Source organism: Lynx canadensis, chromosome A2 (genome assembly GCF_007474595.2).
Source record: "Lynx canadensis isolate LIC74 chromosome A2, mLynCan4.pri.v2, whole genome shotgun sequence".
NCBI classification, from domain to species: domain Eukaryota; kingdom Metazoa; phylum Chordata; class Mammalia; order Carnivora; family Felidae; genus Lynx; species Lynx canadensis.
The window spans coordinates 35,015,120-35,041,751 of record NC_044304.2 but is presented as its reverse complement, the minus strand read 5'-3'; the positions used below and the strand labels follow the sequence as shown (position 1 = coordinate 35,041,751).

General features: G+C 39.5%; 1 pseudogene; it reads left to right on the top strand.

Moving 5' to 3' along the window:
* Positions 1 to 870: 870 nt before the first annotated feature.
* Positions 871 to 26,632, top strand: LOC115501217 (annotated as a pseudogene).

The following is a 26,632-nucleotide window of genomic DNA, read 5'->3' as shown; positions in this document are numbered from 1 at the left end:
ATAAGTTTCTATAAACCTGGCTTAAAACAAAATTTATTTTCTCAGCCTGGAGACTAGAACACTGAAGTAAAGGTATCCTAGGACCATGCTCCCACCAAAATCTCTAGAGAAGAATCTTTCCTTGCTTCTTCTAGCTCCTGGGAATCGTCGTGTTCCTTGGCTTACAGACCCATCACTCCAATCTCTGCCTCCATTGTCACATGGCATTCTCCTAATGTGTATGAGTCCAAATTTCTCTCATCTTATAAGGACACCAGTCATTAGATTTAGGGCCCATTCTAATCCACTATGACCTTATCTTAACTTTATTACATTTGAAAAGACCCTATTGTAAGATCACATTAACATGTCCCGGGGGTTAGGATTTCAACTGATCTTTTCTGGGGACACAATTCAATCCACAACAGTAGTTAATGAACAACTTGGCCACATAATTTTTGGCAGGCCATCCTAGGATCAAGCTTCCAGGAAGCCCTCAGTAAATGATAGCTAATATGGGGTGACATATTTTGGTCACATTTTTTCAGGTAAGTTCGGTGAATTTTGCATTGTTCATCAAAGATCAGAAAACTAATACAATGGAATTAGAAATCTGAAAAAATAAATCCAAAGAAGGGTCTCTATAAACAGCAGTGTCTCCCAAAGTTGGTTATTCACATGCCTTACGGCTTCTAAAAAATTTTAGGTATTAAGAGGACAATCTTTATTTTTAATAATTATGTATTTAACATGCATTAGAAGAAATATCACTAGCACTTAAAACCCACGATTTCACAAATAACATTTCTTTCAAGGTGTTTTATACAGAGCTGTCATTTAAAACAGTTAGGTGTTTCCCTTTCAGCCAGAATTGCCATCTTGCAATTTGCCAAAATGACCAACACGAAGGGCAAGAGGAGAGGCACCCCCCTCTCCAGGCCTTTTATAAAACATGGAGTTGTTTCTTGGGCCATGTTCACGGGAATCTACAGAAAAGATGATACCGTAGACAAAGGAATGGGCACTGTTCAGAAAGGAATGCCCTACCCATGTAACCACGGCAAAACTGGAAGAGTCTACACTGTTACCCAGCATGCTTTTGGCATTGTTGTAAACAAACAAGTTAAGGGCAAGATTCTTGCCAAGAGAACTAATGTACATATTGAGCATATTAAGCACTGAAAGAACCAAGACAGCTTCGTGAAATGTGTGACGGAAAATGATCAGAAGAAGAAGGAAGCCAAAGAGAAAGGTACTTGGGTTCGACGGAAGCACCAGCTTGCCCCACCCAGAGAAGCACACTTTGTGAGAACCAATGCCAACGGGTCTGAGCTGCTGCAATCCATTTCCTATGAACTCATGGCATGGTAAGTGTTAAAATAAATAAAATAGCTCAGGACTGTGAAAATAAACAATTAGGCACTTGAGTGAATCAATTCATTAAAAAAATGACAGAAGAGTCGGTAAGTGGCTGTAGCGAAAAATACTGCAGTGGTACTTGGGTGACTCAAGTTTCAGACATGTCCTACTCCCACATGATGCTTCTTTCTTCATTCTGTCAAACCAACTAGCATCGATGGCTGTATGTCTTCACATGGATCCAATTTGCAGAATGCAAATTTTGGGAATTTCCCAGTTGGGGCATTGGACGTAAAGATGCAGTTTCTATCTTTATGTCACCTGCATTTATTTATTTATTTATTTATTTATTTATTTATTTATTTATTTATTTATTTTTACTTATTTAATATAAATTTATTGTCAAGTTGGCTTCCATACAACACCCAGTGCTCATCCCAACAAGGGCCCTCCTCGATGCCCGTCACCCACTTTCCCCTCTCGCCCACCCCCCATCAACCCTCAGTTTGTTCTCTGTATTTAAGAGTCTCTTACGGTTTGCCTCCTTCCCTCTCTGTAATTTTTTTCCTCCTTCCCTTCCCCCATGGGCTTCTGTTAAGTTTTTCAAGAGCCACATATGAGTGCAAACGTATGGTATCTGTCTTTCTCTGACTGACTTATGTTTACTTAGCAAAATATCCTCTAACCATCAACACCCAAGAGGAGAAAGCAGGCAACAACCTCTTTGACCTCAGCTGCAGCAGTTTCTTACTGGACACATCTCCAAAGGCAAAGGAATTAAAAGCAAAAAATGAACAAGTGGGATCTCATCAAGAAAAAAAGCTTCTGCACTGCAAAGGAAACCATCAACAAAACTAAAAGGCAACTGACAGAATGGGAAAAGATATTTGCAAATGATGTCGGATAAAGGGCTAGTATCCAGCTGCCTTTAAATTGATGATCACTTCTCTCAAATCCACATCTTAAATACACCTGAAGCTCAGTATCAAACCTTAATGATTAAACTACAATAATCAAGACTGTGTGGTAATGGCATAAGGATATACATGTAAATGAAAGGGACAGAATTAGGAATCCAGAAGACCTCCCACATTTATTGTCAAATGACTTTCAACAAGGGTGTCAAGATAATTCAATTGGGAAAGAATAGTCTTTTCAACAAATGGTACTGGGACAATTGAATGTCCACATGAAAAAGAATGAAGCTGGACATCACTTCATCTCATATACAAAAATTAACTCCTCATATATAAGAAAAGAGTATGTTATCATGTGTGTGTGTGTGTGTGTTCACACAAATATTTTATTCCATTCTGGAGGTTGTCTTTTTTCTTTCTTGATGGTATCCTTTGCTATGTTTTCTTCCCGCCTTTTGTTGCTTGTGCTTTAGGTATCATACCTAAAGAACCATTGCCTAATACAAGGTCATGAAGATTTACACCTGTGTTTTCCTCCAAGTTTTAGTTCTTACATTTAGGTTTTTGATCTGTTTTTAGTGAAATTTTAAATATAGCATTCTCTCCATTTTGATTTATCTCAGAGGCTCTTAATTTCTCAATTTTTTTGAGATATTTATTTTGATGGAAATTTTGAGATAATAGTTTTGATGGATTTTAATAAGCTTGACAGTCTTTTTCTCTGGACACAATGAATATATCACCACACTGTTTCTAGCCTACATGGCTTCTGAGGAGAAATCAGTGATTAACCTTATCGATAATCCCTTTAAATGATGAGTCACTCTTCTCTTGCTGCCTCCAAGATTCTCTGTTTGTGTCTACCTTTCAACAATTTATGTTTTACCTAGCTGTGAATCTCTTTGAGGTATCCTACTTGGATATCCTACTTGGAGCTTATTGAACTTCCTGGATGTGTAGATAAATGTTCTTCATTAAATTTGGAAGTTTTAGCCATTATTTCTTCAGCTACTGTTTCCACTTTCATCACTCCTTGTGGAATTCCCATTGTGTGTATATTAATATACTTGAATGTCCCTTGGGTCTCGAAGGCTCTGTTTACTTTTCTTTCTTCCTTTTCATTTCTGTTCCCCAGACTGGATAACCTCAGTTGTCCTATCTTTAAATTCAATGATTCTTTCTTCCACCTGTTCAATTCTTCCACTGAGCCCTTGTAATGAATTTTTAAATTTCAGTTATTGTACTCTTCGAATCCAGAATTTCTACTTGGTTCTTTCTTTATATCCTCTATATCTTTATTGGTAGTCCCTATTTGGTGAGAAGTTGTTCTTCTATTGCCTTTACTTTCACAAGCATGGTTTCCTTCAGTTTTTTGAACTTATTTAAAATAGCCAGTTTAAAATGTTTATCTACTTAGTCTGGCATGTGGGGCTCCTTAGGGAGTTTAATCAATCGCTTCTTTCTTGTGTTTGAGCTATACTTTTTTTTTTTTTTTTTTTTTTACAAGTGCACTCCTTAATCCCCATCAACAGTTGAACCCCACCCACCTCACCTCTGGTGAATCAGTTTGTTCTCTCTAGTTAAGAGGCATCTTGGCTTGCCCTTCTCGTTTTCCCTTTGTTTGCTTATTTTGTTTCTTAAATTCTACATATGAGTGAAATCGCATGGGTTTTGTCTTTTTCAAACAGAGTGATTTCACTTAGCATGATGCTCTCTGGCTCCACCCATGTTTTTCTAAGTGGCAAAGTTTCATTCTTTTTCATGGCTGAGTAATATTGCACTATATATATACATCTTCTTTATCCATCCATCAGTGGAGCTGAGCTATATTGGAGTTGATGAGCTAGACATTTTTATTTCTTTGCATGTCTTGTAATTTTTGTTGAAAGCTTGACGTTAAAATAATGTATTGTAGAAACTCTGAAAACCATCATCTTCCCCCCCTCCAGGACTTGTTATTGTTGCTGATCATTGTTTATCCAGTAGTGTTTCTGAACTAATTCTGTAAAATCTGCATTCTTTTCCTTATTTGGCCATCAAACTTCTGCTTAGTTAGCTTAGTGATTGCTAACTTGGAAACCAAGAGGCATCCTAGTCTTTGCTAGGGACCTCCATGTGCATGTTGGGTCACATTTTAATACTCAGTCAGCCACTTGACAACTTTACCTTAGTCTTAACTTCATGCTTTGCAAGGAACATCAAGACCGGCCAGAGTTAAGAGGTTAGGACATGTAACGTAGGTCTTTCGTAAGCATTCATGCAGCCCTGGGAATGTGCACAGCCCTACCTATGTGCATGTCTTCCTAAATTCTCAGAAATATGGGAGAGTTTTCCAAAGCCTTAATAGACTCCTCATTTCCCAGCTCTTTCTATTAATTTTTTTTTGGGGGGGGGGGTGGTGTAGCCTATTGTTTGCTGCAACCATCATCCAGTGCCTCAGGCAACCACAAAATTAAACAATCACCCCTACAGATTTTTGACAAATATCTCCGGAAAAAGTCTTCACTAAGGCTTTCTTCAGTGGGTGACCTGTAAGTCAGGTCAAAGAAAGCCAGCTTCATAACTGGGGTCATCCTAGGAACTATCAAACAGGTGAAATAATGCTAATTCTCTAGGAATGTGGCTGTGAGGCAACTCCGGCCATATTCTGTCTCCTTATTCTCTCAAGATTGTGGTCTGCTGCTTTTCAGTGTTACTGTGGAGCTGTAGAGAGGGAGATGGGAGGGGAGCAAGTTAAAATATAACAAAGCCCACTCTTCTTAGGAAGATTTACCTGTTTTTCTTCAACGAAAATTCTCCAGATTGCTGCAAGCCTTTGTTAGCTTTTAAAATTTTGAAAAAGTTTATTTGGACAATGCTGTCCAGTTTTCTCACTGCTTTTATAAAGAAAAGAACTTTCAAAAGTCCTTATTCATTTTCAATGACATCCCCTCTGTCTTTCTTTCTTTGTCTATAAGTGCAAGGTTGGCTTCTAACCAGCACTATGCTAAGTCGTTCCTCTTTTTTTTTTTAATTCTGCCCCTTCTTTTTACTCTGGAAAATACCAAGTATCATAGTTGGGTAGAGACACCGGTGTCAGATTTGGTAAGTGTTGAGAAGATGAGGATCATTGAAGGGTAATGATCCTTGAGGATCATTTTTATTAATTTTGTCCCATCCCAGATGGTGATTACTCCACTTAACCGTGTTGTTATTTACACTAAAATAAAGCTGTCTACTAAAGCACATACATTAAATGACATCCATGTCCTGATGATGAGAAGAATATACATAATGAGACCATCACAGATGCTAAAGCTGAAGAATACAGGTTGAGTGCTTCCTTTCCAATTGCATCAAGAAACATGGTTCCTCAGACTATCTTCACCTCACCAATAACCCACCTTTCAACTTTTACCCCATTCCCCTTCATCTGGGAGTCCTTATTCCAAAGAAACAGCATTACTGTTATTGTTTTAATCAACTGGTGAATGTTACTAAATACAGGAAATAGTCAAATATCAAAGCTCCGCTGGGATCTTAGTGCTGGGCAGTTAGCTAGGTTCACTCACTAGCTCAGTGACTCCTTCTTTCACCTTATCTGACAAAGTTGAATATTATTACCTGTTACGAACCTTTGAGGTCCTCGGTGCAAACTCACATTGTGAATTTTGAGTAACAAAGACCAATACTTTTCCACAAACTGCAGAGACTTTTACAAATGTTTTCTCGAAAATGAAACAGCCAGTGATTCATAAGCGCAAAAGTAGAATTCACCAGCTGTTTCATATGCCCTTTCCCATCAGGCTTGACCTTTTCTTCACTGCTTCCCCAAATTCCAAATTCTTTCCTGCCTGAGGGGAAGGAAAAGCATTTTCTCCTGCCAGCGACAGACAAGATGCTGCAGAAGCAACAGCTGGCCAGAAGTGATTCTACCTTCCCGGGGAGCAAGCCAAGTCACAGACATGGATCATTATGTTTCTAGGTGAAAATCCCAGACTGGTAATTCTTTGGGCTTTTTTTAACTTCTTTTATTTGATGAACATTTAGCATGCCATCTCTCTATGCTCAAAGGTGTAACATTTATGTAACATAACCAGAAATACATCTGACCAAATAGAATGAAAATTATTTCGGCTGAGGCTACAACATCAATATTAATACGAAACCCATGCCACAGTCCCTTAGTGCCATTAACCCATAAAAACATACACAAATTAAGGATGGTTATGGTTCTGAGGTCTCACTGGCAGTTGGGAAATGGGAATTTGTGTTGTAGCCTAAGAAATATTCCTTAAGTGGATACCTAGTGTTCCAAATTTGACCAGTTTTTGGTCACTTTAAAGAATTTATTTACCACTTATTACCTCAGTATCTATGATTCAGAAACTTTGACTATTTGGGTCTTTTTCACCTTACGGCTAAAATGTGAACAAAATTCATTTGTTGTTGTTTTTATTTTTTTTAATTTTTTACTGCTTATTTATTTTTGAGAAAGAGACAGAGGGTGAGCAGGGGAGGAGTAGAGAGAGAGGGAGACACAGAATCTGAAGCAGGCTCCAGGCTCTGAGCTGTCAGCATAGGCCCGACATGGGACTCAAACCCATGAACCGTGAGACCATGGCCTCAGCCGAGGTCAGACGCTTAACCCACTGAACCACGCAGGCGCTCCTCATTGTTTCTTTCTTAAACCGTTGTGTTAAGTGAGGGTCCCTAACCACTATCCCAACCAGGGAGCAGTTCCAGAATTTCCCAACTGCTCAGTGAGGCCAGTTTGACCTGCTGAAGACAAAGCCACCAGTACAAGTGGTGACCGCTCCACTGGACACATTTGCCCGTCTCTGCCTATAGCCAGAAACATCTGGCAGGGACAGAAACTCACAGCCACCTTGCTCACAGTTGCAGACTGTTCCTGAACCATCTGAATCTGGCTGGAGAGGAAGCACAAAGCAACGTCCTAGCCACTTATTTTAATTCAACAGGGAGATAAGGAAGTAATGACCTTGCTTCTAATGTGAGTTCCAAGAAAGGAGATGAATAAATTGCCTCTCCTCTATCCAGACCACTATTAATTTATACAAATACTGGTCAGTTAAATTAGATTACACTTGTAAAGTGCTTGGCTCCAGGGCCTGACACATAGTGAGGCTTACAGTAAATCTTAGTGGCAATTAATAATAAATCATATTCTGAACTAGTTAATGATATTTTGCATGCATTTAAAATTTCAACAGAGAAAATGACCTCAGTGCAAAGACACTAACACCAAGTGTTCCTTTAAACACATCAGGTATTGGGGCGCCTGGGTGGCGCAGTCGGTTAAGCGTCCGACTTCAGCCAGGTCACGATCTCGTGGTCCGTGAGTTCGAGCCCCGCGTCAGGCTCTGGGCTGATGGCTCGGAGCCTGGAGCCTGTTTCCGATTCTGTGTCTCCCTCTCTCTCTGCCCCTCCCCTGTTCATGCTCTGTCTCTCTCTGTCCCAAAAATAAATAAAAAAACGTTGAAAAAAAAATTTTAAACACATCAGGTATCATGTAATATTTCACATGTCTGGAGAGGGTGGGTGTTCTGCTTTTGCACATGTATGAATATCATATATGATTGTGTTTGGGAAAGACAGAAAGAACACCAGCAACTATAGAGGTGAGGGGTTGAAAGCCATATGATTATCTAATTAAAGTGATATGTGACATACCTGTTACTTATTTCCTTTGTGGACAATGTAAAGCCAATGAACCAACAACATTTGAATCTTTGAACAACCATGGAGTAAGCAATGAGATACTACTTTGTCTCAATATCCTTTGTGTAAGAACCCTAAGTGAATTTCTGTTTTGAGATTCATTTCAGAAAAATCGTTGCCTTTGTAGATTAATATATCTGCTTTCTATTTTCAGAAATTGCTTGAGTCACTTGTTATCTTTCTTTTGTTGCTTTAACAGCTTTATTGTTATACCTAAGTTTATCACCCAGGTGGGTAGAATCTGCTCAACCAATATATGCAATGCTAAAAACATCGACTCCTTCTGCCTTCTCCAGATGGTTTGGAGATGTCTTACCCTACCCAGTGTTTGAAATTGCCTTAGTATATAAAGGTATAAAGAATGGCATAAAATAGCATTTATAAGAGAATAATGTGGCATAATGGTAAGTTGTGCTATTCATGTTTAGAAAACCACTTTTGGGGCGCCTGGGTGGCGCAGTCGGTTAAGCGTCCGACTTCAGCCAGGTCACGATCTCGCGGTCCGTGAGTTCGAGCCCCGCGTCAGGCTCTGCGCTGATGGCTCAGAGCCTGGAGCCTGTTTCCGATTCTGTGTCTCCCTCTCTCTCTGCCCCTCCCCCGTTCATGCTGTGTCTCTCTCTGTCCCCAAAATAAATAAACGTTGAAAAAAAAAAAAAAAAAAGAAAACCACTTTTACCAGTTATTTGCCTCTTTAGTTTCTCCATATCCATTTGTCCAAAGACAAAGGTCTTTGCTCCTACGTTTTGCTGGGTTGGTATGCCCGCCTCTCCCCCTTCTCTCTTCTGATACAAGCCAAGTCAAGTACCATATCCTTGGCAGATCTTTAACTTATAAACAGCTCATGTCAATTACTATACTTCTGTCCCTCCACCGAGAGAGAATTGCCTGGGAGAACATGTGACTCTAGAGGGTCTCATCACAGCAAAGTGCTTTAGTGCCTAATATATGTGGTGGAAACACTGAAGAAAAGAAACTCTCTTCTCAGTAATCCTGGGGCTTTCTGGTGGCCATGTTGATACCCAAAGGAAAGAAGTTGCTGGAAATTTAATAGTGACCCTGTCTCATTGAGTCAACACTCTTGTGAGGGATACCAATGAGTCAATGAGTCATAATAACTGCTAACAGCAAATAAATACAGGGAGTTATGGGACCACTCAGCAAGAGCACTGACCCAATTTAGGGAAGATCTGTCAAAGAAGACAACATCATATGGATTTTCTGTCACCTGCTCCTCAGGGGTTAAATTAAAGATGTTACATTTTTATCCTCAAACTGAGTGCACAGTGAGTAATAACGTTGACACCTAGCCATAGGTATTATCATTATAACTCTAAAACTGTAGCTTTTCCTTAAAATTCCCACCCAACAAGATGTCATACCCCATTCTATTTTAATAGCTAACTTTGCATTATTCATGATTATTGCCTCAAAAACATAGATTATCACAGCTGCTCAGCCATCATATATATAGTTTCCAACCCCACCACCCACTCCCAATCAGAATTTTGGCCATGGCCCCAGTTGGTACTGAGAGAGAACACATAAACGTTAAATACTATAACAATCTGTGGTAGAAGAGAAAAAAAATTAGCCACCAACAGGGCTGCAGAATTGTAACCAGGAAAACAAAAATATCTCATCCAAGTACCTATTTTTAAAAAATGATATATTCTGACACAGCAATTCTTTGATAGGTTTAGTAAACCCATCAAAAAGCTCATGGAATGAACTCAGTAAAACCTTCCTTTTAGGACTCTCTTACTGAGAAAATACGAGAGTTGGTCAGGATTTGCACAGTAGGTTAATTATCAGAAGCCAATGAAGGACAACATGAATTTCATGTATGTATAATTTGCTGGGTGGATAACCTATTAGTTTCTCTCTCTAAATGTATATATATTTTAATCACATATAAATTGTAAGAGCTGAACATTTTCAACGCTTAGTTAAAATTTTAAAACAAAGGACCAATAATATTAGATTGTTCAGCATCTGCTTTTGGGAGTTTTTCCCAACCCATGTGTCCTTTGGTTGTTCAGTACCAAAGACTTTGTGAGGAATTGCACCACAAGAGATCCAGGATGGAAGCTGTCAAGACGTCCTTCAAAACACCCTTATAAAGCCTGACTCAGGATGAAAAACTTACAAAAACCAACAACAACAAAACCCCCCAAAAAACCTAAAATGGAATTAAAAATGATGAAGCTTTCCTTGGCTAACATATTTCAAATGCGGAGGCCTATGTGAGACATGAATCCACGAGACTAGGGCTGATGAAATGTGGTAGACAGGCTCAAGACAGTCGTTAGTGATTCTTGCCTTCTACATTTATATCCTTGTGTAGTGCCTTCCTACGATGATAGGACTGGCCTTTTCAGTCAATAGGATAATGCAATATAAAGGAGGGTGACTTCTGAGGTCAATAAAGATGTTGCGGCTTCTGTCTTGCTTTCTTTTGGATAGGGTAGTCCACAGAAAGCTAATCACCATTCTGTGAAAACACTGAGAGAGACCTCTGCAGAAGACTGAGTGGGAAGGAACTGAGGCTTCTCACTAATAGCTAACACCAACGGGCCAGCTATGTGAGGAAACCACATTGGAAGCAAGTCCTCCAGACTCAGTCAAGCCTACCAACGCGGATATGTTGATTATGACCTCATGAGATGCGCTGAATCAGAACTACTCAGCCAGGCCACTCAGGGGATTCCAGATAGACAGAAGCCATGAAATAATAAATAATTATTGTTGTTTCAAGCCACAACGGCTTGAGGTAATTTGTTAGGCTATGATATATAACTAATTCACCAGGCAGTTAACCTACTCATGTCTTTTTCTCTAGACTTTACAGCTATTATTTATTTAATAATAGGGTGAATGTGTTTCTGAATATTCATCAATACTGATTACAGTTAAGAAATGAGGTCCATAATATTTTCCCAGTCATCTACACACGTCAATCTCGAGATGTAACAGATTCCTAAGACTGAAGGCATCTGTAACTCCACTCAGTACCTATCCAGTACACAATTGGCATAGTAGACAAATTGCCCATCTACTCTATTTCCATGCAATTGTTTGTAAAAAGATGCTCACACTTATCCATGTATGCAGCATGTTTCTCTGCACCTTGACCTTCATACAATTATTAATCAGATAAATTGATACAGATCATAAATATCTTCAATTTCAGCCCCCTCTTCAACATGCCAGCTGTAAGTTCTTCAGGCTAAGTCATAACACTTTCAGGGACAGGAATTCATTATTTATCGCCATCTATTGAAAAACTCAAATAAATTTATTCAAACAAAATCTCTCTCTCTCCCTCTGAATTCCAAATACTAGCCTTAGACACTGAGTAAGTCATATGCCACTCTGATCAGTCTTTCAGATATCTGCAGAAAATAGTATCTTCTGTCTGAGATCTCACTTACATAGGATGAACGTATCCAGCTCCTACTATTTCCCTTAAGACATGATTGATCCCCTGATATCCGCGATGCTTTCCTCTGAACTTGCCCCAGTTTCTCTTACAATCAGAGCCCATGATCCAGCAGCCTACAGGCCTGTAGATGCTGTTTTGTTCTGTTTTGTTTTGTTTTCAGACATTTGTTTCTGGATGCTTTTGGACGTAGCTTGCCATCTTCGGTTACCACAAATCCCACAACTTCTTGCTGTCTTATAGCTCAGTTCCCGTCACCCATTCTTACCTATCTGACTCATGTCTCCCAGAACACAATACTCCTGACTTAGGAGTTAAAACTGAGGCAGCTCCCATTCCATATGCCACAGGTGGAGATAATTCAGAAAGCTGCTCCTGGTTATTACCGGGAAGAAATCGGTGTCATCACCTTCTCGCCTCATTCTTAACCATATCAAGTTAATCAATACCTACTAAGCATCTCCTGAAGGTCTCAGACCAGGAGTTGTGTTAATAACACAGAAGACAGGGGTGCCTGGGTGGCTCAGTCAGTTGAGTGTCTGACTCTTGATTTCAGCTCAGGTCATGGTCTCATGGTTTATGAGATCCAGCCTTGTGTGGGGCTCTGCACTGAGAGCACGTAGCCTGCTTGTGCTTGTGATTCTCCCTCTCCCTCTCTCTCTCTCCGCCCCGCCCCCATTCACGCCCTCTCTCTCTCTTCCTCTCAAAATAAAATAAACATTTAAAAAATAATAATACAGAGGACAGAACACTAGTTAGTTCACTCCTCAAGGCCAGGACCTGTACCTCTTATCCACCCCCTAGTCCCCTCCCTGCATGAACCTAGCACGTAATGATTACTCAGCACACGTGATTAAAGGGAAGAAAGCAGAAACGTAGGTGAGGACAACAACGCCCAAATCTCAATTGGCAAAAGACAAGCAAGAACTACGTGGGAAATCTAAACAGGAGAAAGATGTCTACCCCTTCGTATATCCAAATGGTGGGGCCATAGCACGGGGATAAATTCCTCATTGGGCAATTGTTAGTCCGTTTGGTCTATCCCATAAGCCTCAATGGAGCATGACCATTTTGGGGGTGTTTAATCAGTGCCTGGCAATAGCTACCTCTGATTTTGCTTCCCTGTACTGGCAACGTTAAGGACTAGAAGATATTTTTTGCTGTTTACTGCATGATTTACTGATGGTATAAATTTCAGAGAGTTAGATCTAAGGTCTTTTTACCTTTCTACTAAAGAAAAAGTTATAGTGGGTCAGAAAACATAGGCAGTGAGTTGTTCTCAGTAAGAAATATTAAAGGGAAATAAATAATACATGGCACCCCTCAAGAGGTCTATCTTTATTGTTTGTTCCATGGTACACACATCCTTGCAAGCCTCAAGTAGAATAATTACTTCTCTAAATAGCAGCCGAAGGGGGGGACAAAAACCAGCACACAATAGCACTCGACTTTTAATTCCACTGGCAGCTAGAACACCATTAAACTGTACTTCAAGTCTTTGAAGTGCTAAAAAGTTCACTCAGAAAATATAATATGGCCATGTATCCGACTTAATAGCTAACGCGGTCCCCTCTCTCTCCAGTTGAGAAGAACATTCAAACTACAGCAGAGTGATGTCGGAAACTTTCAAAACCCAAAGCATAGTAGCAAGTCTTTTGGACCAGTTAAAAAGAATGTGGAAATCATAACCTCTTCCCACTTCACTGCCTCTATCCAATCATATTAGACACTCTTGAGAGGCAGTAGAGATTACTGGTTAACAGTACAGGCTTTCTCTGCACTCAGAGAGACCTCAGCTTGCCACCTAGTCTGAAGCCTGCAAACCATTGTCTGGTTCAACCACCTGATTTCGGTGACACTCAGTTTTCTCCTCTAAAAATGGAAGTGATCGTAGTACTTACCTCATAAAGCTCTTTTTTTTTTTTTAAGTTTATTCATTTTTGAGAGACAGAGAGGACAGAGCACGAGTGGGGGAGGGGCAGAGAGAAAGGGAGACATGGAAGCAGGTTCCAGGTTCCGAGCTGTCAGCACAGAGCCCGACACAAGGCTCAAAACGACAAATCATGAGATCATGATCTGAGTCAAAGTTGCATGCTTAACTGACTGAGCCACCCAGGTGCTCACCTCATAAAATTCTTAAAAGAGTAAAAGCAGTGATATATGGTAATCATTATCACTCTGAGTTCTCTATTTACTGAGCGCTTACTATGTGCCAGGCTCAAAGCTAAGGGGGTACATTACCCACACTGATCCTGATAGTGGTGTTTCCCTTTCCCTACAACTTTATAGAGAATACTCAAGAGGAAGCAAATTTGGGGGAGAATGATACTCAATTGCATTTGGGACAGGTTGAGTTTGAAATATCAGCAGGCCATTGGAGGAGAAAACATGGCCTCCACATCTCTGAACCACATCCCCAGGTGCTCTCCGGATAAAACCACGCCGAATTTTAGACTATTCCCACTTGCCAATAACAGCCGTAGGAATGAGTTCACGTTCTAAATATAACCTAACAATACTGTATGTAGTGGCTCAAGGCGTTTACCTAGGGTTGTATCACCTATTTAGGCAGCTACATTATATAAGCTGTCCTTGTCACCTAAGTCCTCTATTTTTTTTTCTGCCCTCCTGAGGAGACTTTAATCCAAATCATCCTGTTATCATTCTTGGATTTTTGATACCTCTGAACATTAATTGTCATCAGAATTAATCTTAAAGGAATTCTTTACCTTTTTAGCTTGTCACGTTAGATGTTCATTTTCACTTTGGCATTCTTCACATTAGCTCTCTCTCCTAACTTCAGGACAACCACTATATCATAAGGAGACTTTTATGACGGACTTGAAGCAAAACAAAACCAAATAAGACAAAACCCTCTTCACTCTGTGGAAAGAATATGGAGACACATTTCTAATGCCAGCTGGAGTCCAGCGCTTTGAACCTGACCTGTCCATACTATTTCTAACATCCAGAGTATAGCAACTGACATACTGTCTACATCCAGCTCCAATATGAAACATTTGCACCTCCATCCCGCCGGTGCCTTAGTTCTCAGGCCATGAAAGAAAATGTACAGCACAAGAAATGTTAGCAACTTAGAAGCGACAATTTATACTGGCTAGAAAAGGCATGTAGTTCTACAACAAGCTATCAGGCACTCCCTTATTTTGAAAATCAAATTTTCTGTACAAAGTGATGCTCAGTTTCTGCAGCTGGAAATTCTTAACTAAAAGCAGGTTTCACTATCAAGTTGGTAAGTCATTCCTGTGCAAGTTGAACCTTGTACAATTAACTATTTTATTTTGGATGTGGCTGTATTCTCTTATGATATTAAATACACATCCCTTTGTTTCCTATATCCTGCCTCAAGAAATGAAGCAGAAAGATACATCAAGAGCGATGAGGAGAAACTTCCTATTCATCCAAAATTTTCATGGGAAATGTGAAAAGCCAATAGCATTCATATGGAAAGAATTATTTCCATTCTCTACAGGATCACAAGGTAGTATGTTCGTAGCTATATACAAGGACTAAAATTATTTAAAATAGTTAACCACATAGCCCACTAGATATTGAGAAATAAAGCTATGAAAGGGTTATAAACAGGTATTGGATGCAAAGTTTAATCACTAAAGTTACATACAGAACATACCAAAGTCCTTTTTAAACTTAGAGTGAAAACAAATGCCTAGGGGCTTGGCTATAAACTAAGAATTTCAGAGAACAATATTTACCATGAGGGACTATTATGTGTTGGTTATATATATTTTAGAGATTTACATGGACTTCTAAACGTTTTATTGGCTCGTTGCCTAACAACATGTGGAAAAGAGAATCTGACAAATCCTGATTTATTTTTTAAAATATTTTTTTCCAAAACCGATCATTTGTAAAATTTTTCTAGGATCGTTTTCCTAAAAATTACATGGGCCACATCCTTCCACTTCCTGTAAGCTTAGTGGATAATAGCAGGGTTTGATTCTCAGTCCCATCTAGGTTTGATTCTATAGCTTCTTAACTCTGTAATCTTTCATTCATTACTTAAATTCTCTGAGCCTCAGTCTCCTAATCTGTAAAATGAAGATTGAAATGCTCTTAGAAGAACATTCACAATGTTTTAATAAGGAAAGTCAACTCCTTTTCCTTCCCTTTTCTTTTTTTTATGAAATTGGAAGATTAATTCTAAGAATTTCTTTTCACCTTCTGGCATGGTTTCAAGTTTATGTTCTTGATTTTCAAGACAAGACATCTTTCTTGTGGTTGCTAACAATTTGTGTTATGAGTTTGACTCCTTCCTGTCAACTGTGAAAGAATAAGAAGACAAAACATTTGCAAAAAGAGTAAGAAGGCGGAGAAGGAGGAGGCAGCAAAGGGATCAAAGGAAAGTGGAAGAATTACTTTAAAAAATTTTTTAAAGTAGGCTAGAATCTGGGAGGCTAGAATCTGATCCTAGGAACAACTTCCTTAAAAGATTGAAGATCACCTACCCAGAAGGATCCAGGTATGCAAACTCATGGAATGATCACTTGGAGTGGCACTGTTCACACAGACTAGTGGGTCACAGAGATGATCTGTCACCCTCATCACTAATTACCCAGCTATCACTGAAGGAAGAACTTGTAAGGTAATCTTCCCTTGAAAGCAAAACAAATAAAGCATCACCTATAAACACCTAGCAGGAGTGATATGCATTTATGGTAAAACACTTGGTAGATTTCAATTCTTTGGGCCCAGTGAACCCCCATGAACATACCTCTCAATTATGTAGGAATCTGTATATTCCTCCAATGGTAATGAGACTTTGGACATTAATTAGGGTGATGATGGAGAAGTTACCTGTGCTTGCAGGGTAGGTAAGTTAAACTGAATAAACCCAAGATTCTCATGCTGGATCAATGATTGCACATTACATATTATTTCCTGCCTCGCTGCGTTCTTAGAAAGATTAAGTGAAATGACTTATGTGAAATTCTTGGTATTGTGAGGATTCAAAATGGTAGCTACTTTCATCATCAATATCATAGTAGCAGTGCCTCCTTGTGTTATCAGGACCTTAGCTTCGGCAGAGATCAGAGAGGAGGGATAAATGGTGGAATAGAGTCAGGAACTTTATAAGAGGTAGCCTTGGTCATCAGAAGCTGCCAGAAAATACAGGAGAGAACACGAGGTCATTACAAGAAAAGCTGTCTCAGAATTTTACACTTTTTGACCTGGAAACAGCCTTGGGATTATCTAATTCCAATTATTCATATGCAATCACCTCTAGCTACAGATACACAAAACACCGATGAGAAGTTAAGTTTCTACAGATATGTTTTCAATAACTGATCACCTAAAATAAGGTGTATGAGAGATATTCCTGACTTTCACTAGCCCATGTCTGAAGATTTTTCTCTCAAGAGTCAATGCCATTGAACAGTTGTTTTTTTTTTTTTTTGAAATCAAAATATATTAATCAAGACTCGTCTGAATTGCAAATGAACCCCCATTGAAATTCAATGAAGTAGGAATTTCCTGGCTGACCTGAATGCAATGACTAGAAGACCTTCAAGCAAGAAAGAATTGAGCTGCTCAACAACATCATCAGGATTTAGTTTTTCTCTGTGATCTTCAATTCCTCTGGGTCCTCTTCTCTTGGGCAGTTTCTCTCTTTTGAATAAGAGTCAATTCAGGAGACCTAGTTGAAGAATGACTTTCTCTTCACAACAATCAGATCCAAAATTCCAAGACTGGGTGTCTTTGCCTATCCTGGGTCTTGTGCTACATCTCTGAGTCTATGTTGATTGCCCTGGCCTGGGTCACATGGCCACTCCTGGAGATAAAAAAGTAGTCCATCCTCACACAAATCAAATGTATGAGACTAGGAGGTTATTCCCCAGAATAAATTCGGATATTGTTAGGAGAGGAAAAAAAAATGCGTGTAAGGCAAACAAAAACAACAGATGCCTACTAAAGCCAGTTTTATGAGAATACAGAGTGTCAGGATAGACAAAATCCAAGTATAAATTCAAAGTTCTTCAGTACACATTATTATTGTTTTCAGAGAATAGGCAACTATCCAACTCTTAAAACACTTCTGCAGAATGCAAAAGGTCAGAGAGATACAGACTTTTGGCTCTCATCTCTTTTCATAGACTTACAAATACTAAATCAAGCATTTACAGTTAAATTGTGGTTCCCTTACCATCTTAATGACCAGTTTTATGCAATCAGATTGGTCATTTAATCGATTCTATTAAGTTTGAAAGACAACCCCAAACATCAAATTGACCTCTCAGTCTAGGATTTTCTTAAGTCCTAGACAATGTCTCCTTCATTCTCATTTACAGTTTTCACATCTATTTTTTTCTTCTACTTTCTTCTTTTCTACTTTTCCCATATAAACTCTGACTCCTCTTGAAATTCACACAGCAGACCAATGAATTCAACTTCCTATTTTCCTTTACTTTCTCGGAGTCTCCTAAAGATATCTTGATTAAATTATACTCTGCTCCATTTATTTAACAAATATCTGTGTTCCAGGAAGGATTCTAGGTGCCTGGGTCACAGCCACAGACAAGTCAGACAAGATTGCTGTTCTCATAGAATTCACATTCTAGTGCTGAAAACAAGCAAACTTACCACCTACTTGTGATTCCTTGCCTGCTGTTATCCACCATGAACCGTGGTTGTCATGAACCAACACATTATTTGTTATAAACTTCCCAACTCATCGTGGAAGGTAGACCAACTTCCACTAACCTCATTTTACAGATATTATTCAACAGAGAGGTAAAGTGAGATCATTAATTTAATCATTCTAGGATCTCCTAAACCTCTACCTTACAAAATACCAGATACTATTTTGGCCTTTGGAACAATAACGTTGACTTCAGCATTATCCGCATGCGCCTAGTGAGGGACACTGATAACTATAATTGCAACTAAAAAACAAAACCAAACCAAACAACCACAAAAAACCTATGAAATCAAGTAGCAAGTTAGTGGCAGACCTAAAATAGTGGACAGCATTTCAGACGTGAGTCTGTTATTCTCACAAAAGTGTAACTCTCCCTGCAAACGATCACTTGACCAAAACCCGTATGAGGATGAAGCACCAGCACCTAAAGCTATTCTTACCATAGCACCTGCTCCACAGATCAGGCCTAAAAAAGAATTCTATAATCCCCGATCATGACAACACCTCTACTTCACAAGAAAATCCACTGACTCCACCTCCAGTCACTTCTACTGTTCAACATCTACTGAAGGTCTTCATGAATGCAATGGGTAAGATCAGATGGATGGGCTAGGACAGGAGGTGACAACCCAGCTTGCCTCTCAGGGCAGCCTGGCTCCAGAAATAAAGCTCCTAAACATTCTGCTATTGTGCCTTTACAAAGAAGATCTTAATACAGGGAAAATACAATTTGCAAAAGAAAAAACAAAATTCACCCAAATGAAAAGCTTACGAATAACTTAAGATTGATATAGGGGCACCTGGCTGAGTTGGTTAAGCATCCAACTCCTGATGTCCACTCAGGTCAGGATTTCATGGTTCATGACATCGAGCCCCACATCAGGCTCTGTGCTGACAGTGTGAAGTCTGCTTGGGATTCTCTCTGTCTCCCTCTCTCTCTCTGTCCCTCCTCTGCTCGTGCTCTCTCTCTCTCTCTCAAAATAAATAAATAAATTTTTAAAAGATTAATATAAAGAAGCAACAGGATACGGATATTTTTTAACACATACAAAAATAGGAAACAGTATTCAGAAAAAATAAGAAATTCTACAAATGAGTTAGAAAAAAAAATGAGCCAATGATACAAACAGGCAAATTAGAAACCCAACAGCCACAAACACACGTATACACAGCTCAACTTCAAGTAGCAACCTAAGTATTACGAATGAAAGTAATGATAGCATAGTATTTCATACACTCAAATAGGGTGAAAAATGTCTGACTTCATAAAGTGCTGATAACAGTGTATGCTTCCGGAACGAACTGAGTTGCTGCAACAACTTTTGAGAACAATTTGGCAACACACATCAGTAATTTCTAAAAAGGACATAATGTACAACCCAACGGTTCCGTTCCTAAGTATATACCTTACAAAAATTCTTGCACTTGTATCCCAGAAAACTGTTTGAGAATGTTTACACCAGCAATCATGAAATTGTATTATAAAAACCTACACATCTTCCAATAGTAGAATAGATAATTAAGGGGGAGTACAGTTGAATTTAAAAGGAAATAGCTATACCTATAACATGCAGCACAGATATTAAAAACATAATGCCAAGTGAAAAAAGTGTACATACAGCACATTATACTTTCTGAATCTTTTGTGGACCCAAACAGTACTATATATATTATTTAGAAATAGAAAAGAGAAAACAGGAAAAAAATTTCTAGAAATAGAAAACAACGACTCCAAGTATGCCTCCTTAAGTTAGGAGTCAGTGGGAGATGAAAAGGGAATATGGAGGGGTAAAAGGAATGTCAACATTGCCTGTTCTGTTTTGTTTCTTTTACATTAAAAAATGTGAAATAAGACTGACAAAAGGAAGTCTTTATCGATGTCAATATCCCAGTGTTTTTATATAGTTTTCTATGCTTTAAATTTTCAGTATTTCTCAAAATTAAAAAAAAAAAAAAACTCTCTGTATTTGCTACTTTATGGTTCCAGATGCCAAGATGAGCATAATGGTAAATTAATGGGGCTCTGGATTAGAACCACTTGGATTCCGATGTCAGCCTTGCTATGTATGTGGGTAAGCTACTTAACTGCTCTCTGCTACAGTGTCTCCATGTGTAAAAGGGGGAAAGCAAAATCATCTTGAGTGTGGGGATATCGAGGGAAACAAGTGAAATGGCACATGTAAAACACTTCTTAGCACCAAGATTGGCACCGGTAGTTACTTTCGTGATGACTAGTGGTAGGGAAAGCTGGCTGGGAGCGACTGTACTCCAGGAATCTACCGCTGAGCCAGAGTCCTTGCCTGCCTGCCATCTCGGGCTTCCAGCCCAGAAGAGAGGTCACATCTCATTCATGCATCTTCCATGGTGCCCTATCCATACTTAACTGAAAAATTACAACTCAGACAATTAAAAGTGCAAGGCAAAAATAGGATCTCCAAACAAAGAAATCATTAACATATCTTAGCATTTTCTTTCCTTGATCTTTTTCATTCATTGCTTTATTTAATAAATATTCACAGAAAGCCTAGCACATACGAGTGCGACTTGAAATGGGGTCCACAGTTCAGCCAAAGGCTCACAGAAGCAGCATTTAACAAGATCCCAGCTGATACATATTCAATTTAAACTTGCCTAAATCAACTAATGTTTTTCTTTGTTTGTTTGTTTGTTTGGTGTGTGTGTGGAATGCTTGGGTTTAAATCTTTGTTCTAGTATTACTAACTATTGGACTTTTACCATGTGATACGGCTTGCCTGAGTCTGCTTTCTCATCTGCTGTTGGGAATGTAAGCCCCTATCTCACATTTGCTGTTAAGAACTAAAAAATTAGTTCTGCCTAGAAGCGCTTGGCATAGCCATGTGACATAACCCCCCGATGGTGTTAGTTTTGTTATTAAGTTAAAGTCTGAAAGAAATAACAATCAGCCAAATGAAAACATGGAAAGGAGGGGAAGGATCTCTATCATTAGGGGCTGAGGCAAAATGGTTCCAGGAGAAGCAATGGTGAAAAATTAATTAGGGCAGGGTGGAGGAATGATTAAAAACAAAACAAAACAAAACAAAACAAAACAAAACAAAACAAAAAAAACCTTTGCTCTACATTAATTCTGAAATCGATTTATAGCTATAATACATCATTACTTCTGTTCTAGAACTTCATGCAACTAAACTTTTCTTCTTCATTCCATAAAGATGCACTTTTGATGGTAGTGATGGTTTGTTATGGTGTTTATCCTGTATTTCATGTTTTGTTTTTAAAGGCTTCAACTAGAAAAATCCATGCACGTGCACAGTGCAGGTTTTCTGCTCATGATGGAGCAATACCAGGCTCAAAAGAGAAGCACTGGACAGAGTCCTACGTCCCTTGCTAGGGGCTCTCTCCCCACCCCTGCCGCTCATGATGTTCTGTTTATGATGTTCTGGTTCCCAGGAGGATTTAAGGCATGTGCCCTCTCACTCTCACCAGATCATCTTCCACGCTTACCCTGCTGCACCCCCTACTATGCAAAGTGGAAAGAAGGAGATTTTTAAAATAACATTTCTAATGTTATCATACCATTTAAAACCCTCAATAGTTGCCCAGCTTTTCAAATGTGGGTGCCTATAAAGATGGAACATTCATGAGCTTAGCTTGCCAGGCAGGAACTGCACAGAGTTCCCTTTCATCCTCCCTGTAGTCATCACCTGGCTTCAGTCCCTCCCACACACCATGACCGCTCTGGCCCATGCAACTTTCCACATGGTCAGCTTTCTGAGAGGACTGCTCACCCGGCACCTGCAGCAGCCCAACTCAGCCCCACAGAGTCCGCTCCAAGCACAGGGTCTCCAGTGAAGCTGCCATAACACATGCTTGGCCAACTTTAGCCAGATTTTTTAGCTGGATACTCTGAGTACCATCTTGCTTTCCTTCAGAACACTACCCTAGTTGTGGGGCTTCCATATTCTACTGTCCGGTGTGTTTTCAGGGTTTTTTCTTCTAGCTTGGGAGAGTCTCCCTCACTTTTTCCTACATTCCAATGCTTCTTCATATAGTTCATCCAGCGTTTGGAGTATGTTACAGCTGGAGGATTTCTTGTTATCCTGGGACTTAATATCACAAGAAATGTAATTACTCTACACCAGAATGTAAATGTGTACTTATTCCATTATTTAAGAAAACTTGTCCATTTCACCCTAGTGCGTGGCAACGTCTGTGTTTGACTCATCACTGTCATCAGTTTTGTTGTGAGCGCCCAGCACAGAGTAGGTACTCAGAAAACATTTGTTGAATGAATGAACAGATCAGAGCTTGAGGGTAGGGGGATATATCTTGGAGCGTCTTGCTGAATAACAGGCTGATAAAATCCAACCAAAGGCGATATGACAAATTCCAAGATGTCCCACATTCTTCCAGGCACTTCAGATGAAAGCCTCAGAGTCTTTGATCACCAGAAAATGTGGCTCTCCTACTAGTCTAATGTCGTTAATCTTTAATGCATTTTCACTCCATCCATCCTACACTTAAGTTTCCATATTCTTCATTAATTCTGACATCAGCAGGCTGAATTCCTCTGAGGCCCAAGGCACTAGAGCTCTCCCTTCAAATACCAAAGGCACATTTTTTAAAAGACAGGCATAATTTTTGCCCACAAGATTTCGTGTAACAATATTACCAATTAGCCTCTTGTGCCATCCAAATAAATTGCCTACTAGTCATCACTTTAAGGGATTAATTGACCATGCAAATACTGAGAGGCATAAAATTCTGCCGCCAAACAGAGACCTAGTTAAGGCCTCTGTAAGTATTTGTCCTTGGGAGCAAACTCCCTTATATTTTAATCATATTGTATTATTTGAATAAAACTTACAAAGTTCACTTGAGGTTTTTTTTTTTTTTCCCTAGGATCATCCTCAATTCATTTGTTCTTTGCCAGACTAGAATTGGCCAGACTTTCTTCAGACATTGTACACAAAGCGGGCAGGATGCTAGAAGGTAATGTTAGAATTCCAGCTGGTTTTCCATACCTCTCATTGTACCTCGGAGAGATCAACCATGGCAGAATTCCACCTGACTTATCTGAGCTATGGATAGAGTCAGAATATTGGTAATGGGAGGTTTCTTAAAGGTCATCTAAGTTCAATGAGAGGTTGGGGAAATAGATAAGAGCCTATTAGAAAGGGCCTCACCAGGGATCCTGAGAAACTTAACAGGAACCCATGGGAGAGGGGAAGGAAAAAAAAAAGAGAGCGAGGTTAGAGTGGGAGAGAGCCAAAGCACAAGAGACTCTTAAAAACTGAGAATAAAGTAAGGGCTGATGGGGGGTGGGAGGGAGGGAAGGGTGGGTGATGGGTATTGAAGAGGGCACCTTTTGGGATGAGCACTGGGTGTTGTATGGAAACCAATTTGACAATAAATTTCATATATTTAAAAAAAAAAAAAAGAAAGGGTCTCACCAGGAAATAAATGGCACAGTCCAAATAGAATAATGGGGATAGTTTTACTAAAGAAAATATTTACAAGGGTGTAAGAAAATGGTAAAAGCTGTGAGAGTGCCCTGATGTTAGTGCCAACAGAGTTGTCACTGCCCCTTTGCTGGAAGGGCCAAAAGAGAGAACAGTTACAAGAACTTGGAAAGAAAGAGACATATGAAGAGGGCCCCCTTCGAAGGAGCTATGATTTTTGGTCAAAGAGAAAGCCAGTCCAAAATGATCCCTTAAGTAAGGAGACAAGGAAATAAAATAGACCAGCCTCCCTCTCCTCGCCTCCTCCCACATTCCACCACAGCTTCCCATTGGCTTCTCTCAACAGGAAGCTAGATATCAAGGGAGTTCACCAAGGCAGTTCACAGAGCTTGGCCTCCTGAGACTAAAGCATGACTAAGAAAAAAAGTTGAGTGCACATCTAGAGGGTAAAACAGGAGATATCCAATATAGCAGACGCATCTAGGGAAGACTCTTAAAAACGTAGATTCCAGGGCCACAGCCCACACTTACTGAATCAGAGTCATAGCAAAATTCAAAGGCACACGAATTTTGGGAAAACTGCATAGGCAATGATGATGCATACTTATGGTTAAGAATAGCTGACATTTTTAGTTTAAAACCCTAATTTTAACCTTTATTTCACAGCTCTTGGTAGCCCAGGAAAATTAACAATTTTGGTGCTGCAAATTTGTCTTTGCACCACAAACATCAATTTTCATCAACTATCCAAGGGAATGGGGCTATTTAGGGACCCAAGCTTTCAACCTGGGTAGATATCCACCCTGTTCACATGGTTTTTGCTATGCCAGTGGTTAAACTATTTAATTACCTATTAGTTGGCAAATAGCCATTGCTCTAAGCTCCCAAGTATCCAACCTCTACGCGAGCTGTCCAGAACTTCTTCAATACAGCCACTAAAGGGTTAACACCCCAGGGTCCAGTCTGATTAGATGTTTTGAATACCACATCTCAGTTTTCAACTAACTTATTCTCCTTCTCCACCATACTTTACCTCTTAACCAGGAATGCTCACGTGTAAATCTGATGACTCTCTGGCAGATTTATTAATAAACCCAACAGCCAAAGACTATTTTTGATGAGACACAGAAACCTACTAGGCAGCTGGATGCTTTGTCCCTAAATTAACACCACTGTGCATTTTCCCTGTACCAGTTTTCAACACTGAACCCAATAAATGTTAACCTTAAATCGAAGAACTGGAAGAGCATAAACCCAAAAGAATGGCATTTGCAGTCAAAATCTTGCATTCAAATTCAGTTGTTACAACCAGGTGGTTGACCTTGGTCTGGATATTTAGAGTCTGGGTCTCAGTTTTCTTATCATTTCAGGATTTAAAAACACAACACGGGTGACCGGGTGGCTCAGTCGGTTAAGCGCCTGACTCTTGATACTGGCTCGGGGCATGATCTCACAGTTCCAAGTCCCACATCAGGCTCTGTGCTTGACAGCATAGAGCCTGCTTGGAATTTTCTGTCTCCCTCTCTCTCTTCCCTGCATTCTCTATCTCTTTCAAAATAAATTTTTTAAAATTCTAACTTTAAAAAGCAAACAAGGGGCGCCTGGGTGGCGCAGTCGGTTAAGCGTCCGACTTCAGCCAGGTCACGATCTCGCGGTCCGTGGGTTCGAGCCCCGCGTCAGGCTCTGGGCTGATGGCTCGGAGCCTGGAGCCTGTTTCCGATTCTGTGTCTCCCTCTCTCTCTGCCCCTCCCCCGTTCATGCTCTGTCTCTCTCTGTCCCAAAAATAAATAAACATTGAAAAAAAAATTTTAAAAAGCAAACAAAAAGCTTACTCCCAATGTTGCTGGACAAAATACCCTAAGTGAAAACAGATCTCATGTTTTGATTGTTCAGTTAGTAAGACCAAAGAAAGGAAGGGGGAAAAAAGTAGAGGAAAAGTTAAAATGAACAAAAAAATAATAATGACAACACATTCCAGCGTGTTATCACATAAGTAACAAAACACCTACCCCATATGAAGCTATTATGTTTCACTGAGAGGAGAGTAGTGACTTTGCACACATTTAGTGCTCACGTAAGTCCTAGCAGCTAGCGTTTTTAAAGGCAGAGCACTAAAGTAGACATGAAGCTCTGAAATAACATGTGTAAGAGCACATAACAGCAGAAACCATCTCCCAGGTAATTTCTTGGCCTCCCAAGTGATGTACCAACCTGCTAGCTAAGACAATAAAATCATTAGCTTATGGTCCCATTATTATAAACAAGACCTTTAAAATCACTTACCGACCAATCACTTACATCTGATTTCAGAAAAAAAAGAAAATTACCAAGTATTGATTTTTAAGGGGAGACTCTTATGAAACTGCTGTATAAAGAAAGGTCCATTTTCTTAGGACTTCTCCATTTATCTGGATTGGCTAAATTCTAGATTTCTAATATGCCAGAAAGAGTGAGTCATGTAAGTGCTTCAGGGATTTGTAAAAAAAAAAAAAAAAAAAAAAAAAAGTAACAAGCTATTGATTTCTCTTTCTGTAAGACTTTGTTTACATGTTTATTAACATGACCGGCATCAAAGTAACTCATGGCTCAGGAATTTTAGTTGTAACAAGAAAAAGAAAGCACTTTCTCGGGAGAATGAAGGCTTAATCACATAATTTGGGGCTCTTTCAACTCCATTCCATCCCCAAAATATGTAGATTTGATCTTCAACCCCCAACACATCTGGGGAAATAGCCTCAGGGGATCTAATATGGTCCTATTCAATAAAGACCACTATGGGGACAAGAAAGAAGTACACTTCACGGACTGTCAAGTATAGAATCAGGGGAATGTTCTTTTTTTTTTTTTTTTAAGTCAGTGCTTTTCTGTTTATGAAAAGACATTGACTTTGTTTCCTGTTTCACAGGTTGTAGAAAATGCATCGCTATAACTCATTTTCCCCTAATCCAGGGCTCTAGATCTTCAAGAGCTTTTGCCTCCTGATCTCAGGAAATCCTTACTACAGCCAAACGAGGAGCGTGCTACCACTGTCCCTGCTTCCCAGAGGACTTTAGGGATTTGTCTAAGGTGGTGGTTCTTAAGAATAGCTGCTTGTTAG